Here is a 16,391-nt window from a genome sequence, read left to right as displayed (position 1 = left end):
GGTGTGTGTTGCTCTCGAATGATCCCAGATGTGAAAGAAAACTGATGTTCAGTGAAGAAGACTTACAGTAATTTGTCATCCTGTGCTGTGTGTGGGTACATCATACTTGAAAGCTGAGGCAGAAACTGCTGCAAAAATAGCCAGTATAGGTTTTCCCTCAGTGTCGGTACGTGGCCTGAGGAGAACCCCTTCTGCACCGCGACACGGGCCTGCGAGGGCGACTGACGTCTGTGCCTGAAAAAGAGAAGTGCAGAAAGTCCAGAGCAACCCTCTGGGGATGTAAAACTTTCACTCTGAGGGTGTAAAACCTTCGCTTGCCCACCTGCTGCTGCGTGTGCCACCGATGGCCCAGTGGCTGCACGTGGGGGGGATGATGCTTTGAACCCAGCTCCTCTCCAAGGCCCCTCGCTCCTTTTGAAGGTGCAGAAGGGGCATCCTGCTTGCTTCAGGGGATGAAGGCTCCTGCTTCTCCTGTAATTGAAATCTTACGGCATGTCCTTATAAAACTACAGCATTTTTGCAAAGAGCTGTGTGATCCTGAAATGCTGCAAGCTGCTTCTCTGATGTGCGACAAAAAATATGCTGGAAATTCATCGTAGGATTTGAGAGCAGAGGCTGTAAAACCATACAACTCTGCTAATAGAGATCTGTTCTTTTTTGTGGGTGTGGGGAGCTGGGTTGTATGATCGGGGGTGTGTGTTTTGGTAAGCTTATGATAATTCGAGTGAGAGACACAAAGAGGAGCTTGCTTTTAATTTCATTAGCTGCGGGACCAGCTCCAGTCAGCTGCTGGTTTGCTGCTTGACTGTCTTGCAGGACTGGCATGCTTCTGAAAATCACTAAGTTGACATTTAAATAATGTCACGTTTCATTAAATAATGGGACGTTTAACAAACAAGAGCTGTAAGCAGGCGAGGCAGAAATTGCTTCTCCCAGCCGCAGAGCTTTTACTTTCACTTTTGGACACTCAGCTCGCCCAGTTTGCCGTCAGAGGCTGTGCTTTCCACAGCAGAGAAAGTTTCCTGGTTGCCTTACTTGTAACCACCTTTTCTTTTCACCTCTCTGAAATGTTAGTATTAATCCTAAAATAAAAGGGTGGGGGGATAAGACACTGTAAGTTACACCTGTGTTTTTCTGGTTCCACAGAAGTAAATATCCTTTCTCCTATGCTTGTTTGGGAAGTACGTGCAATTTGTGGTCGCTCCTTTTTTTATTTGTGAAGGTGTGTGTGTGTATCTGGTAGCTGGACTTGATGCAGTTCTACTTTGTGTATTTTGGGTAACTTTTCTCAGAAGTTTGTCCCATCAAAAAAAATTCATGAAGCTCGGGTACTGCTGAAAAACTTCTTTCAGTAACTCTCTGCTGTGCTTGAAACCATGATCCATTCCCATCCTGAGGTTTTTAAATGGGTTGTGTGCAGGTGGTGTTGGATGTTCTTTGTGTATAACTTGTGCCGTAAATCTCAAACCCAGGTAAGAATTTTGTGGGTAATGCCTGAATCAAGCATATCTGCGTGCCTGTGTCCTAAAAACATAATAGAACTGCTTCTACCCACCGCTTTGAGACTCTTTTATGTGCCAGGGCTGCTCTTATCCCTTATGTATATATTCATAGCTGATGCTTACTTTTTTTGTGCATTCCTAGGTGTGCGAATCAACCTATCATCACGGAATCGTCACTTTTATCATACTGACTTGACAACGGTTGGATGCCAGCTCGTGTCAACACCAGGTAAGATGAAAGTTAATGTGCTTACTTGTTTTTTCCTCTTTGCTTTTTAAACTTTTGTCCAAACGCTGGTGACTTTTCCCTAGAGTAAAGTCACACTGTGCTGCCTTCCATATTGCTCTTCTGTGACGACACATCCGCGTGTTGCTAGCGGATGCTAGTTCCTGTTTTGAAATCTAGTGCTCTGAAATGCCTTATTAGGAACCGACTCCTTTATAGCCATAACTCAGCCTTTTTCCTGATACCTCTGTAACCTGTTCTTTATGCTGTTTGGCTATCACAAGTATCACAAGATGTTTTTTTCCTTGGTGTTCTTTACCCCTTACCACTCCTTGGCGGTGTTCTAGAAGCTGTTGACCTCCTTTGTCTTCTAGAGTTAACCGTGCATGATAAGCCACCTGTCTTATCTGATCTTTTCTGTAGAATAAAAAATTATTTTTTTTGTGTGTGTGCCTGCTTCCAAATGCTATCCTTGAAAAGACACCACAGAAAGATATTTTATTTTTTATTTTTTTTTGTGAATCAGTGGCAAGAAACTACCTGGATATGTCTTTCAAGTAATTAAATATCAAGCTGTTCTTCGGACCTTACAATTTGGACTCTTTTTTTAAGAGAAGGGATGTATATTGAGCAGGGGGGAGTAAATCCCTCTAATGCTTTCAACAAGGTTATTATTCAGTACTCTAGGAGAGTCCTGGTGCTGATGGAACTAATGTGAGCCTTTGTCCTGATGCTAATCAGAATAGGGATAATTCCTCCTGTTCCCCCTTCATCCCCCAGATCCTGCTAGCAGTGGTGAGGCATTAAGTTCCTCTGCTGCCTCTTGCTGTGCTGGCCTGTTGTCCTTGTTTCCTGCAGCAGCTACCTTGAGTGCAAAGGCTTAACTTGAGTTTTGAGGGGTCTCGCTAGGAGTGCTCGTTGAAATCTTCAGAGATTTTCTGGATGCTCCCAAGAGGTACTTGCACACTTCACTTAAAGGCACGTCTTGGTGGATGTGTGTGCTTATTTTTCATATCGTTGTGTGAGAAAATAGCTTTTCATTGATGAAAGATGCATTGGGCTTGAAGGTAGCGGCATCCTTTGCTACATGTTGGGACATGCGACTGAAAAAATGCAAGTAGGCACGTAGGTGAAACTTAGAAGGCATTCTTCCTTTTGTCTCTTTCCTCCTTCCTTGGCAAGAGCAAACAGGTATTGTTTCTCACATGTTTTTAAAAACCCTTAAGGAGACTAACTTTTGATCATGACTCCAAAGGCCTCTAAGTCTTTCTAGGAGGAATGTATATGCAAGCTATGTATTGTTTTATTTTACATATTATGTATTTTATGTTTATTTATGTTTATGCCAATGATCTCCTCCCAGTCTAAAGATTACCTGCATGGCAGTAGAGAGAAGAACTAATATGTTAAGCATATAGTGATATATGACTTAGCATTTAACAGAAAAATAGTTTACTAAAAAACATGCCTTTTCACCAACTTCTGTTTGTGGCTACGGGCAGGAGGTTGTAATGAAGACACTGGATAGGGCTTGTGTTGGAAGGTCAGACAAAGGCATTAGGAAAATACCTTGCAGATCAAGAAAGGAAGGGTTGAAGTGTACCCAGTTAGCCTCTTTAGCCTTTCCTCAGCAGTACAAAGCTGAGGGGAAGATCATCTTTGTGCTTGTAAAAGCAGGTCTCCTAGCACAGCTGCTTGGTTTGTGATAGCGGGTTCTCTGGGGATAGCTGGTGACAATCCTCAGTGGATAATCTGTCCTGAGTCCGGCTGAGCTGGCCTTCTGGTGAATTTGTAAGGGGGTTTGCTGTCTTTCACTAGGGACTGTTCTCCCTGCAGGGTGTTTTGAGACCCTCTTTAGTGTCAGCATTGAACAGCGGGACAGGAGGGATTTAGACGGGCTAAAGAGCTTCCCCGGAAGACAGAAACTGAGTGCACCCGCTCAGCTAGCAGATGTGTATCAGCCCGATGTTCTGTTTTGATGGAGCATTTTTCTTACATGCAGAATTGGAAAGGCATGAAGTGATGATATAAAAATCTGTATGCATAGCCCAAAAACTTGCGGTTTGAAATGTCTAGGTAAGCTGAACTCAAAGTGTGTGAAAGAGTACTGGGGAGGAGAGAGAAAAGCATCTTCTGATGGGGCCTATCTGAGGAGACTGATTTAAACCGTTTGGGGCTGGGAGTCCAGAGCCAAAACTTCTTGCTAGTGACTGTACACAGGTGAGGAGCCCAGTGTCTCCCTGAAGTGAACTTGCATGGAAGCATTAGCTGCAGGAAGGGGTTTATGAGCACTTTTGAACAGGAATTTTTCGTTGATTCTGATGCACATGTGTGGCTGGGCTTTATCTTTTTTTCCTTTGCTCTCAGTTGGCCTTTGCAGGGCATTTCCTGTGAGCGCGAGCCCTGTGCTTACAGATAGCAATCTATCACTTCTCAGCGTAATGTTGGTCTTGTACGATACAGAACAGTCATCCTGAAATGGGGTGGAGGTGTGTGAGAGAGAAGGAACTTGAGGCTGCAGTGCAGAAGACAGGATTCCTCTTTCTTGTTATTTTTACCCTGTGAAGTGAGAACAGAAGGGAGATTGCAGAAGCATTTCTGAACAGACCTTGTTCAGAGTTTCCCATAGGGCCTCGTATGCTCTCTAGCCTGCACTTACATGTCTTTCCCCCCGTGTCTGCTCTGTCAGCGTGGGATATGGGAAGCCTAACACCCGGGTGTGTGTATCAGTGCTGGCTGCTCTGCTGTGGGCTGGTGCACACCAGCATCCCTCCATGCATACCTACAGACTCTTCTTGGTTTTTAATTTTTCATCTGTATTTATCCCTTAGTGGGAAGCTAGAGTTTTTAATTAGCATAGTTTAGCCATTAACTAACACATCAAGGGTCAACGTGGGTGGCGATATGTCTCACCTCACCTCTGGGTGGGAGGTGGGACTCAGCACAACATGAGGGTGGTATTTCCCCTTTGATTTGGGTAGGGAGTCGTGCTTCTGACTTGTATGCTCCCTAAAACAAGCTGTGGTGAGGTGACCTGGGTTCACATGAGATGTATAGCTTGACTTGATTCTCCTGTACAAGGGTGGGACCTTCATATGAAGGTTCTTGGGGGAATGGGTGTCACCCATGTCCTTGCTGTGTCTGCTCACAGAAATCAGCAGTGTGGTTGGTCTGCCATTCACTGGTCCGAATCCTCTCTTTTTTTCCAACAGGAAGGGCTCTGCGGTGAGGTAAAAAGCAGACTTCTCTGGTTCAGCAAATCTGTCATAAAAGTTGCAAGAAAAGACAACTGTTTGTTAATGAGCATCATAGTTATTGGTGTGTAACTTATAGAGAGGGGTTTTGGGAGCAGAAACTCACCTCTATATTGGTAGAGCAGCAGTTTTATGGCAGCGAGAGTCTGGGAGGAAGCCGTTGATGTGAAATATTCATCTGAAAAACAGCTTGTTACAGAAACCTGTTGTAGTAAATCTCCTGTTTGAGAGGTATGTCACCTGAAGATAGGTCTGTTGCAGTGTAGGTTGAAACCTGTCATTGCCTCTTTTTTAATATGGATGACTTGCAGGAGGTGTTTGTTAGATTCTTCAGAAAAACTTGGGCTCTTTTGAACTAAAACGAGGCTGCCTTGCATAATGTGTGAAGTTGAACAGGAAGATGGGAAAGTAGCTGTGTATACACACAAGACTTTTGAAAGGGACTGAACTCTGAAATTGGAAGAAATTGAAGCATTTGAACCACTGAATGTCAAACAGTTGGCACTCATGCTTCTGGATTCTCTCAACCTGGATGTGAAGGTAATGCCTGGGTGTGCGCTGCCTTTTGTAAGTCCCTCTCTGTTGCCCTGCTTGCTCTGCATACCTGTGCCCATTCTTCTCTGCCATCTCCAGCACAGTGCTAATGTATTGGTAGGTGCTGACTGAAGAGGAGGATTTGAATCAGAAATGCTGCTTTTTGCAGAATTGTGCATTTGCTGCAGCCTCTCCAGGTGTTGCTCCAGACAAGCCTTACTGAATTTAAGATGTGATTCTCTGAGGTACTTAGTGACAAGGAACCGTATTTGCTAAAGCAAGCTGGTATGTAACAGTCCTCCAGTGTGCATGTGACTGTGGCATAACAGGTTCCTGCTGTCTCAAGTGTACCTTGTTATGTGTTTTTTTTTTTTATTGCAAGTGTTTAACAGGCTCCGAGTACATAGAGGAATTTTGCACCACCTTTCTATGTAAAGTGGTACTTCAAGCTATTGAGAGATATTATTTGGCTTAGGCAATAAAGCACCTTAACAAGGACAAGCACGTATCCTGAATTCTGTGTGGGTACAGACGTAGGTGCTGTACAGCACCTCACAGAAGTTCAAAGCATCACCACTTTATTGACTTTCAGAACTTCATGCTAGGCGCTCAGTTCATATAACGCCCACAGGTGGGAGATTTTATAGGATGGGTGCAGTAAGGAGTGCAGAGTTTCTTCTTCTGTCGTTCAAGACATGAAGAACAATATTAAATGTAAAATCAATAAATTCTATCTATTTTGTTTCCTCTAGGACTCATGATCATCTTAGCATTCCTTCTGTGTCCTTTTCGGATACGGAGCCGAAATTGTTGTACGTGATGGTAGTAGAATTTGCTGTAAGTGTAGCAGGCAGCCTGTTTTTCAAGTAGAGGCAACTTTTTGGAGAAGGGTGAGGCTAAGGAGGAGCTGATAAGATACTTTAAACAGGCCTTTTGAAGCTGGCTTAACTCATTAGTTATGCTGGGATGAGCCCATGAATTCAGTAGTGTTATTTCAGGCCTGCGCCGTGAAGGCGATTGTTACACTCTGTATGTGATGCGTGAAAGACTGCTGTGGAAATGCTCTCTCCTTTTCAGAGAAGAGAAATAAAATAAGAATATTGGAAATAGAGTACATGGAGTCCCTTGGTGAGTGTGCTCAGCAGTAGGTGATGCTGGGCCTGCCACCCAGGAATTGCTTGCTGAGGAGGGTATTTAAGTTGCAGTGACTTTGAAAACAGACTGCTCAGGAGGCTCTATTAGCATTTAAGGAAACAAACAAACAAGGGAGGTTAGGAAAGGTGATTAGTCCAGGCAGCATTAATGCAAGCTTTGCACAGTGCCATGCATGTTGTGTGGCTGTTGCCTGGGCTTCTCTGCATGCTTCCTGCCAGTCAAAGCCTCTGGCATCTGCAGGAAATGGAGCAATGAGCTGGGTGAGCTCATTGATCACATGAATTTTTTCACAGTAGATCAATTTCCTTAGCTCTGTGTCTGTCTGTAATTGAGATGTAATCTATAGTGTGCTAGGCAATGCTCTCAGACGGGGACACAAATGACAATTAAAGGCAAGTAGTGTGCAGTGGAGGAAGGGAGGGGAAAAAAGAGCATAGAAAAATGTAACTAATTATAACTAGCCCGTTTCTTCTGTGTGCATAAAGGTTTCTTAAATTCTTGTCCCATATAGCGTAAAAACATGTTTGCCCAGAAAGACAAACTTTTTCCCTTCCTGTCTTCCCCCCTTCATGCTCAGATGAAAACAAGCATTATAGTACATAAATCTGTTAGGATATATAAAGCATTTCCATACATATAAAGATGATGTTTTCAAACACCTCTGCAGTCTCTCATGCTTTCAGTGGTAAACCCAGGGATCAGGAGTATTATTTGTCTGTAGATGTTTCTTTTTAGTGTGTTTTGCAAAAGCTATTTTAAGCAATTCAATCCTGTTTAGCTTACTGATTTTAAAAGGTTAAACCTGTTCTTTTTCCCTGATACTGCTGTGGAGAAGATGTTGCTGGGGTGAGGCTTACCCTTGGATAGCTTGGCTGTGTTATTTATAGGTAGCCCTCTGTAACCCGGGATGAACTTCTCTGATGCCTTCTGGAATAAGACGGGCTAAAATACAGAAGCTAGAACTCATTGCATAAAAATTGTATGTGGATTTACTTCCACAATTAACGTCCATTTCCAGTGTAATGTGTGGCTGCTGCGTGCCTTTTACTGTGGTGCGCGACTTCATTATGTTGTGGTTTTTACAGTGTGTGGCTGTAAGGCTGCCAGGCTCCCAGCTGCTTGTGAAGGGCTGTGCCAGCCACCCCTGGTGTTCCAGGTGGTGCCTGGGGAGCCCATGACCCTGTTTTTGCACGGGAGGATGAGAGTTTGTGCACCGTGTGTGCACAGGGAGGGGTGGCAGATGTGGGCATCGCTGTATCAGGGCACACGTCTTCGTTCGTCTGGTCATTTGGTCTCAGGTAAGTGCCAAACTCAGGAATACAGGGCTGTTATGTGGCCTGGAAAGGAAAAAACAGGTCTTACTGTGGAAATGCTCTTCTCAGCTGGAAAACATTAAGGTAGGAAGAAGCAGAGTAGGATCCTGATTTTGCTTTTCATGGTGTTGCAGACTGGAGATGCACGTTTTGCTATAGCAGCTGTTAAATAAGCTACCGAATTTATCTAGGATACAAACATACATGGGACAGCTATACCACAGAATAAGATTTGCATGAATCTCTTGAACAAAAAGCCAGGATACTTTGTCCCTTTTTTTTGTTGTTGTTTTGTTGCCTGAATTTGAGGTGTAGTCGTTTTTGGGGAAAAGGTGGATTTGAGTACCTCTTCCCATAGTGGCGCTAAGCCAGACCTCATCTGCTTTTGCATCAAACAGAATGGCTTCCTCCTCTCCAGACTTCACTGGACAGGAAAGCTCAATTAGTGTTCAGGAAACAGAAATCCTGTTGCTCTGAGATTTCTGAATGCCTAGTGGGCAGTGACTATTAAGTATACTTTATCAACTGGGAAATCCTACCTTTGTCTGAAAAATTGCTTTACATCTGTTCATGTAAGACTGTGAGAGTTTGGAGGGTGAAATGCTACTTTCTCCTTTCAGATCATAGTATGCCCACTGACACAGATATAGCCATTTTGGTATCCTGCAGAATAAATGTGCTTTTCCCAGGGTTGAAGGCTTTGACTGTGTTTGTTTTTCTTCTCTACTCTGCATGATGTGATGAGCAATCGGGAGTCAGGTGAGTTCAGACCATGGCCAAGCAGCTTGAGGGCATCTCTAACACCTGAAGCTCCTTTTAATTTATGGGGAGAGAGGAAAAAAAAAACACTTTTGTCATCCATACAGTAATTAGAGGATCAAAGTGAGACTTTCTGAGGCAAAGCTTAACCGCTTTTAAGCGGGAAATAATTGTGCCTCTTTTTGTTAATAAAGTTTAACGTTGGGACTGCAGAGCTGAGAAAGCAGGCTTGGGAAAAGAAAATGCGAAATAATTCTGCCCTGTGAAATACCAGCCTCTCTCTCTGTCCCCTTCACCCTTTTCAGAGGGCAGGTGCCACATGTGCACGGTCATTTTGACTGCTGCCACTTCCTGCAGTCCTGTGTGCACATGGTGGGGTCACCCACACAGCTTCTGGTCTGCTCTGACCTTCCTTTGTTCTCCGGTTTCCACTGCTGCTTGCAGCAGAGTGTGGTGTGAACACCACGTGCACCTATAGGTTCAGGTAATATGTAAGATATTCCCAGTTCCACATAGAAAAAACACAAACACACACACACACAAAAAAAAAAAAAAAAAAAAGGCCTAGATTTTGTCTCCACAAAATCCTCTTTTTCTGAAAAGAGTTGCTGTGGCTTTTATCACAGTTAGCCACAAGCGGAGTTAATGATACCAGACAGAAAAGAGACTGTAGAAGTGTTTGTTATGGAAGTCTGTATTTAATCTCTCCCAGTGGCTTTTGACTTGCTTAAAGCTGTGCTAGTCTTTGTGATTTCCAAGACTATTGATTTCCATACCCCTCCTACACCCTCTTGCTTCCCCCTCCCAGTCTGGAAATGCGTTTAATTCTGTGATGGTTTTGCTGGCAGTAGGTTTTCCATTTCACACGGAAAAAATCTAGAGTATGGATCTTGCTAGAAATTGATTGTGAGTGACTTCTGATGCCATAGCAAATCTTATACAGGGATAATTTAGGCTGTGTGTGACACAGGCTTCCAGAGTTGCAGAAGGCCTTGAAGTCAGAAGTCTGCTTTCAGCTTTCAACTTCCCTGGCTACATCCTGGAGGCTGCTAATCACAGGAGTACACCGCTTCTGCTGCTTTCCAGTGCAACGTGTGTCCTTTCGCAGCAGGATCACCAGTAAAGGAAACACATGGGGGGAAGCAGGGGAGAAAACAACAGTTAATGCTATAACAGTAACGTGAAAAACAGGGCTTTATAAGCATAATGTTGGAGTTTCTGATCCTTAGATGAGCCTGACACCCACCTCTAAGTAAATACTTGGCAATAGGTAAAATTCGGATATCGGATCTCAGTTTCCTCCTGCACTTCCTGGCAGTGAGGCTGTTAACCAGGCACAGTTGCTGTCCGTGTCGCATCTCTGCTGCACTGCTTTTTTGCCTTGCTGCTTGGCAAGGGACTTGAAGTCCATATGAGAGCTGCACACCAAGAACATGGGAGTACCTCTGAGCAAACGCTTGGCTCTGCTGAAGACACTTGTGAGTTGCTCTTTTTGTATGAGTGTTCATCCCTGGGTTTCTTGCCAAGTTCTCTTCCGTGGTCGGAGAGGCAAATACACAGCGATGTGTAAGACAGGGCAGCCGTGTACCAGGACTCAGGCTGGAGTGCTTTAAAGGGATGGAGAGGGGAGACCAGGACATGTTGTGACCTGGGTGGATCTGGGAGCTAGCGCTGGTGCTTGCTAATCTGGCCTGTCATTTTCCATTTTATTTACTCCTGGCACTTGGTTGTCAGAGCAGGCTTTTGTACACCATTCTTTGTGGCTTAGGCTGCTCAGCACTGCTGCAAAATCCTTCTAATCCTTTTTTTGCTATCCGTTTCTTGCAATGAAAACTCAATCGACAAAGTGAACACTTGAATTGCAGAGAGCAAGTGCAGAGTCAAGTTTTGGGAAGAATAAAGAGCCAGCAAATACGGCAAGGCCTTAGTGGGAAAAAGGGACTCTACAAAAAATGAATGAACTTGTGTGCTGTATCTTGACAGCTGTTGAGGGACTGTTGATACCAGGGGTCTTACCTACTTGCAGAGCACTTTCACAGCCAAGTGATACCTACCAACAAGTGATCAAATAGAAGAAAACTGAAACTGACGTGTTCTTTAAAGAGATGATGAGGATATATGGAGATTGTCCTGCTTAACTTCTGTGTGCTGTATGGTAAGTTTGCTGTGTGGCAGACCCCTGTGGGGTAGCACTGCTGGAGCAGAAGACTTCTCAGTTGTTGTGCCTGTGTTTGGCAGGACATTAGAAAGCAATGCTGCCACGTTTGTTGCAAAGGATATTTCTTGGGTGTTCAGATCTGAGCCACCTCTATTTGCGATTATGGGCAGAACTTTCAGGAGTTAAAGATGGCTCCAGGATAGTAGTTAAGATTTACTGTGCTAACCATCGACTCTCCTGCCAAATGCATCATAGCTCCAGAGCACTGCTGTAATCTACTGACAAAATTTAGTCATTCAGCACTGCAGCTCTGACTGGGCTGTGGATAAAGCAGGCTGTGTTAGGGCTGAACAAAACCACTAAAGGGGCATTCTCACCCTCCTTGCGTGGCGTCTTGTAATAAAGTGCTCTGAGCTTGGCTGTCCAGGCCAGAGCAATGGCAGCACCAGTTCTTCAGAAAGCCAAATCTGGTTTGGAAATCTGGTTTGGGGATGATAGGGCTGGAGGAGTGGAGTTGGGAAATAGGCATTTTCCCTCTTATCTTGGAAGTTATCTTGGAAGGAGTGACCTATTACTTTTGCTTTTAAATATGAATGAACTCATTCCCTGTACCTCAGATACAGACCATATGGTGCCCTTGGTAAACGTAGCAGATGTTCCTCTCTTGCTCTGTTTTGCTTTGTTACACAAATTCTCTTGTTTTCTTTCTATCCTGTCTGCAGTGGGCTGTAATAGCACAGCTCCAGCGTATCAGGTTATTGCTCTGAATTTCTAAACGGGCATTGAAAAATAAAGGGCATGGGGGAACATACATAAAATGTTGCTTGAGCTGTGGAACTGAAGTGTGTGTGTATAGATGGTAACTGACCCTGAAACTCTGGTTCAGTGTGCTCAGCTGAATAGTTTCTCCTGTTTTCCTGCTACTTATGGCCTCTGAACTTTGTTCTTCAGTATAAAACAATGTTCCACCCCACCTTCCTTGTGGTGGCTTATTTTAGCTTGGTTTTGCTTGTGAATGCAGTTTCTGTGCGAATCTGCCTCACTTTGTATACCAGGACACTGTTGTTTCAGTGAGGAAAATGGGTATATTTTTTCCACACAAATGGTTGTTTTTTACATTTTCCCTACCGGTATAATTGTTTGTACCTGTCAGTAGTGTTCCACTTTAGTAAGGGAGGGTAGGCATGTGGTGGTGTGCCACAGCAGACAAACATCAGGGAGTGCCAAGCAGACCACAGCGTCCCCCGCTCTGGCGTGCAGGGATTGGAAGAGTGCAGCCGTGAGGAGTTGTTCCTGGTGTCTTTGTTTGCGTGGGGTTCCTGTTTGTTTAAAGCAGTTGACACAACACAAGCGAGACTTTGGTCCTTGCTGGCGAGAGTGACTCAGCTCTTCAGAAATTGCGTCTCCTGGGGAGGTTCGGTGGGAAGAGACACCTTTCTCCACCCCCAAGGCAGTGTCAAAGGTTTGCTGCCGTGCTGACCTGTGTGCACAGCTGGAACAGGCAGGGTTGTGAGCTGATGGCATCTCGACCAGGTATAGATAAAGACAATTCTTCCCCTTTTTCTTTAAATCTAGCCTTGGTCAAAATTTCTTTCTTTTCCCCTTTCAGGGGATGTGACCTGCTAGTCTTCTGCATGTAAAGATCAGTGTGTGTCAGGAGTGATGTATTTACTAAGAAAGGTGTCAAACAGAATATGATGGTAGATTTATTTATTTATTTATGTATTTGATGTCTGTAATGTGGAGGAGGGTTTGCTGTTACTATCGAAGAAGCTGCTGTGGTTTAACAGGAAAGTTCTCCCCTCGGCTAGTAAGATGTCTGCTGATGGGAATGCTTAAGGCAAAATAGAAATATTAAATAGTTCTTGTTCTCCTTTTTTGAGGGAATCTGGATACCAACTTTCTCCATATATAAAAGACTGGAATAGTTCAGTGTGTGTGTGTGTAGAGGAGTGTCTGTGCTCACCAGCTGATACAGTGCACAGAAAAGGCACTAGCTTGTTTTTTTTTGCCCAGCCTACTGACATGCTTGTCTGGTGCTTTACTGTGGAAGGCAGTGGTGTGGGTTGGTTCCCCCTAGGGGAAACATGGACCTCTAGAGGAGGAATTCTTTCTGTCCTTCTGGTGAAGGAAGCTGGGGAAGGTAGATGGTCCTCTCTGGGCCCAAGGGGTTTGCCCCATATCATGTTCTGCAGAAGGATGTGGTACGGAACTGCCCTTCCTGTCTGTGCTCAGAAAACTGTAGTCCTTTCTGAGGGGCCAGCTTCAGGCTTCTTTGGGGCTGGCTGGCTTCTCTTCGGGCTGTAAGCCACTTGTGATGGCGGCTCCACAGTGATCCTCTTGTGCTGAGCTTCATAGCACTTGAGGCCTAGCAGTAGCTACATTCATTGAGGCAAGGTGCTCTTGCAGGCAGGTCCAGGTGCAAAATGGTGCAGCTTGCGGATAGCCCCGAGCACTGTGGCTGCCTGGTCAGGCTGCTGGGCAGAGCCAGGCCATGGGCCACGCTGTGGTAAATACCTGCTTGTGTAGGAGCCTCAACCCTAGGGGTCTGTTTGTCAGGAGGAAAGGTGCATCTGGGGACATCAGGATTAATGGTAGAGTGATTTGGTTACAATAGATTGCTCTAAAAGTTTAATGCTTTCCTCAGTAGAAGAGAGAACCCCGGGAGCGATACCTGCTGATAGCCGTGTTTGGGAGCAGGACCAGGATCCTGTGAGCTCCGCTGGGGCCAGTTACAAAAACGCAGGGAGGCAGCTATTGGAGGCAGCTATTTCATCTCTGTCCTTAATCGGAAGAGGAACAGCCACGCTGGGAGCGGTGGAATGCAAGTAGAGGCCAGATAAATGTTAAGGTATCAGAGAGACGGATCTCTTAATGTTTTCCTCTGTAGTACAAAGGTCTTTAAGGTGCTGCTGCCAAAATGTACAACCTCTCAAAAAAAAGCTTAAACTGAGGGACAAGATTCACGTTCAAGGTGATTGGAGGTGGTTAGTAGTGAACTTGGTTTCTGTCCTACTGCTCTGAGTGTTTTACTCTCCACTGCTATTGCAGTAGCCTATTGTCCATGCTGCAGCCGTGCTTTGGCTTGGTATCAAGTGTTGGAAGGTATTTTCAGTAGCAGTTCTTCATCTCGGCCAAGGGTGAGGGTGTAGGACTGTGCATAGGTTCTTCCTCTTAAGGAGGCATAACTAAATTGGGGAACAGCTAAGAAAATAGAATTAAATACCATGGCACAAGGGTAAGCATCAGGCTCTCTGAAAGTACATCTGGCATTAGAAAGGAGCAGGCTTACTCCTTTTTCCTTCGAACAGGAGGATCCTGTGCTCCAAGTTGTGGTTGTTTAGGGAAACCTCTGGCAGATACCTGTGGGGTGGTGCTAACCCCTCAGGTGGAGGAGCGTAGCCTCTGTTACCAGTATGCAGCACATATCCACGCTGAGAATCGAGAACACAGCTCAGCCCTCGCTGAGGGGGAGCTATGCACGCACGTGTCCCTCGATTGCAAATGCTGCAGCCGCACAGCACCTCTGCAAAATGCACAAAGTAACTGCCCTCAAAACCTTACAAACTCATTCCAATATGCCCAGGGGCAATTTTCCAGTCATGGGAAGTCCTGGAGACCTCGCTAATGAGTTCAGCTGAGGAAGTAGCACAAGGAACTGGGGGAGAGGGAAGGTTTGCTTGTGTGTGAAGCGTGTATTGAAGTGTATGTGGGGAGGGTAAGGGGGTGTGTTAGTAATCTTAAGAAACAAAAGAGAAAGGAAAGCAGCGGTGAGGCTGTCTTAAAGCTTGAAGGTGAGGGGAAAGAGCTGGGAACCAGAAAGGGAGAGCCAATGGCAAAGAACGTAATGCATATGCAGTCCTAATCTTTATCCCTGAAATAAATCTGACTTTATAAATTAACAAGAATCAATCTGATGTCAGTGACTGTAGCTGTAAAAATAAAAAGGGAGTTGAATATTTACTGATAAGAATTTAAGGAAGCAGTCGTGCTCTCTGAATCTTGCATCCGAGCCAAGTTATTGGCATGTTCTGAGACAGAAATAGCTCGCCTATCTGAGTGACCTTTTAATTTCCTTCTCAGTCCTCTGAATTCAGTGTAATGAACAAAGAGAGCATTAAGAACAGGCGTGGCTCAGATCTTTCTGCACGTTTGCAGTAGACCAAATAGCTCTGGATTTCTCCAGGGGTTAAATTCTAAGAAACTGCTGTTGAGAGTAAGATCATGGGGAACCACTTATGGCTCAGATTAACCAAGTGGTTTCTCTCTGTGATGGCAGCTCAGTGTCTCTTTTTTGTTCTGGGTTTATCTAGCACCTAGCACTGTGTAGTCCCATTTGTAGTCTCAGACTTCTGTGCCTCCCATTGCACTGCAAATGCTAATGAGGCAAGAAGTGCTCGAGAAGGTTTTGTTACCCTACTCACATACCTGTCTGAAGCAAAGGTTTATCCTTTGGTATATGCCCTGAGCTTCCAGTGTGCATCTGTCCTGTTGCACATACTTTCACAGCAAGGCAGAACAATTATCTGTAATGTGTCATAAAGATTAAAAAGCATGTGTTAAAGAGAATGGAATAGGATATGACATTTCAGCCAGGAGGCTTTCCTTGGGAGGGGGATGAAGGAGATGCATGCAGAAGAGGAAGAAGCAGGGTGAGAGACTGGGGGGCTTTTATGCACAGCACGAAAAGATCCTGCGACTAAAATGCCATGTAACCTTTTCTTTTTATATTTGACAGCCAGTTTATCGTATAATAAATGTGGTCTGTGTAAGGCAAAGGAGATGCTGCTCTAAGTGTGTGACTTTCATTTCTTTTGGGAAATGTCTGCGTTCAAACATAGAAAACCAGACCTGGTAGACCTGTGGAAGCTGCCGACTTTTTTGCCCCCATTTGTTATTTATGGGGAAATCTTCTCCTTCTCTTCTAGTCAAACAATTGGCGTGCATAATGTCTGCTGGCTACTTGTAGGTGAGGAGAGCAAGCCAAGGGATAGACCTAATGTGTGTAGTCAGCTTTTGATGATTGGTTTGCAGGTGAACTGTGTGCTCTCAGGAATGTGCAGTGGGCATTGAGCATTACTGTGCTCTGAAATGACAAGGCCCTCACGTGGCTGGTTCTCTCTCTCCCGTGTTACATCATTTGCATCGCATCAAGACTTCCTTCTGTGGTATACCTTTCTGTATGTGGGTAGAAAGTCTAACAGTCGAGATTATTCCTACTTCTGTTCCTCCCATCCGCTCCTACCCTTGCCCCTTAAAAAAGAAAGAAAACTTGGGATTGGACCTCTTGCAGCTGCTGACACCGTGACCTTCAACTGCTCTGCTCCTGTCCTTGCAGGATGAAGGACCTCCAGTGTTTCCAAGGAATAATTCAGTGTTTTCGAGATGCTGGTGTTATTAAGGGTGTGCCATTCAGCTCTACAGAGGCCTCCCTCCTGAGAGCCTTTACCTGTTGAGAAGAGCAACTTTTGGTGTTCTGTGATGCAGAGG

At 44.8% G+C, this 16,391-nt stretch overlaps 1 protein-coding gene across 5 annotated transcripts in view; it reads left to right on the top strand.

Moving 5' to 3' along the window:
- The window catches only part of SUSD6 (sushi domain containing 6), a 79,394-nt gene that overhangs the window by 3,892 nt on the left and 59,111 nt on the right, over positions 1–16,391 (top strand). For 4 of the 5 annotated variants that reach the window (XM_027459462.3, XM_027459460.3, XM_038179581.2 and 1 more), the window contains exon 2: positions 1,645–1,731. The gene's annotated coding sequence lies outside the window, so the exon portion shown is untranslated. Of the gene's footprint in view, positions 1–1,644; positions 1,732–12,303; positions 12,435–16,391 lie in introns of those variants that run through there. The other variant, XM_027459461.3, reaches the window with a different exon arrangement.

Source organism: Anas platyrhynchos, chromosome 5 (assembly GCF_047663525.1).
Source record: "Anas platyrhynchos isolate ZD024472 breed Pekin duck chromosome 5, IASCAAS_PekinDuck_T2T, whole genome shotgun sequence".
NCBI lineage: Eukaryota > Metazoa > Chordata > Aves > Anseriformes > Anatidae > Anas > Anas platyrhynchos.
The sequence above is the reverse complement of the archived record's forward strand: the minus strand, read 5'-3'. Positions and strand labels throughout refer to the sequence as shown.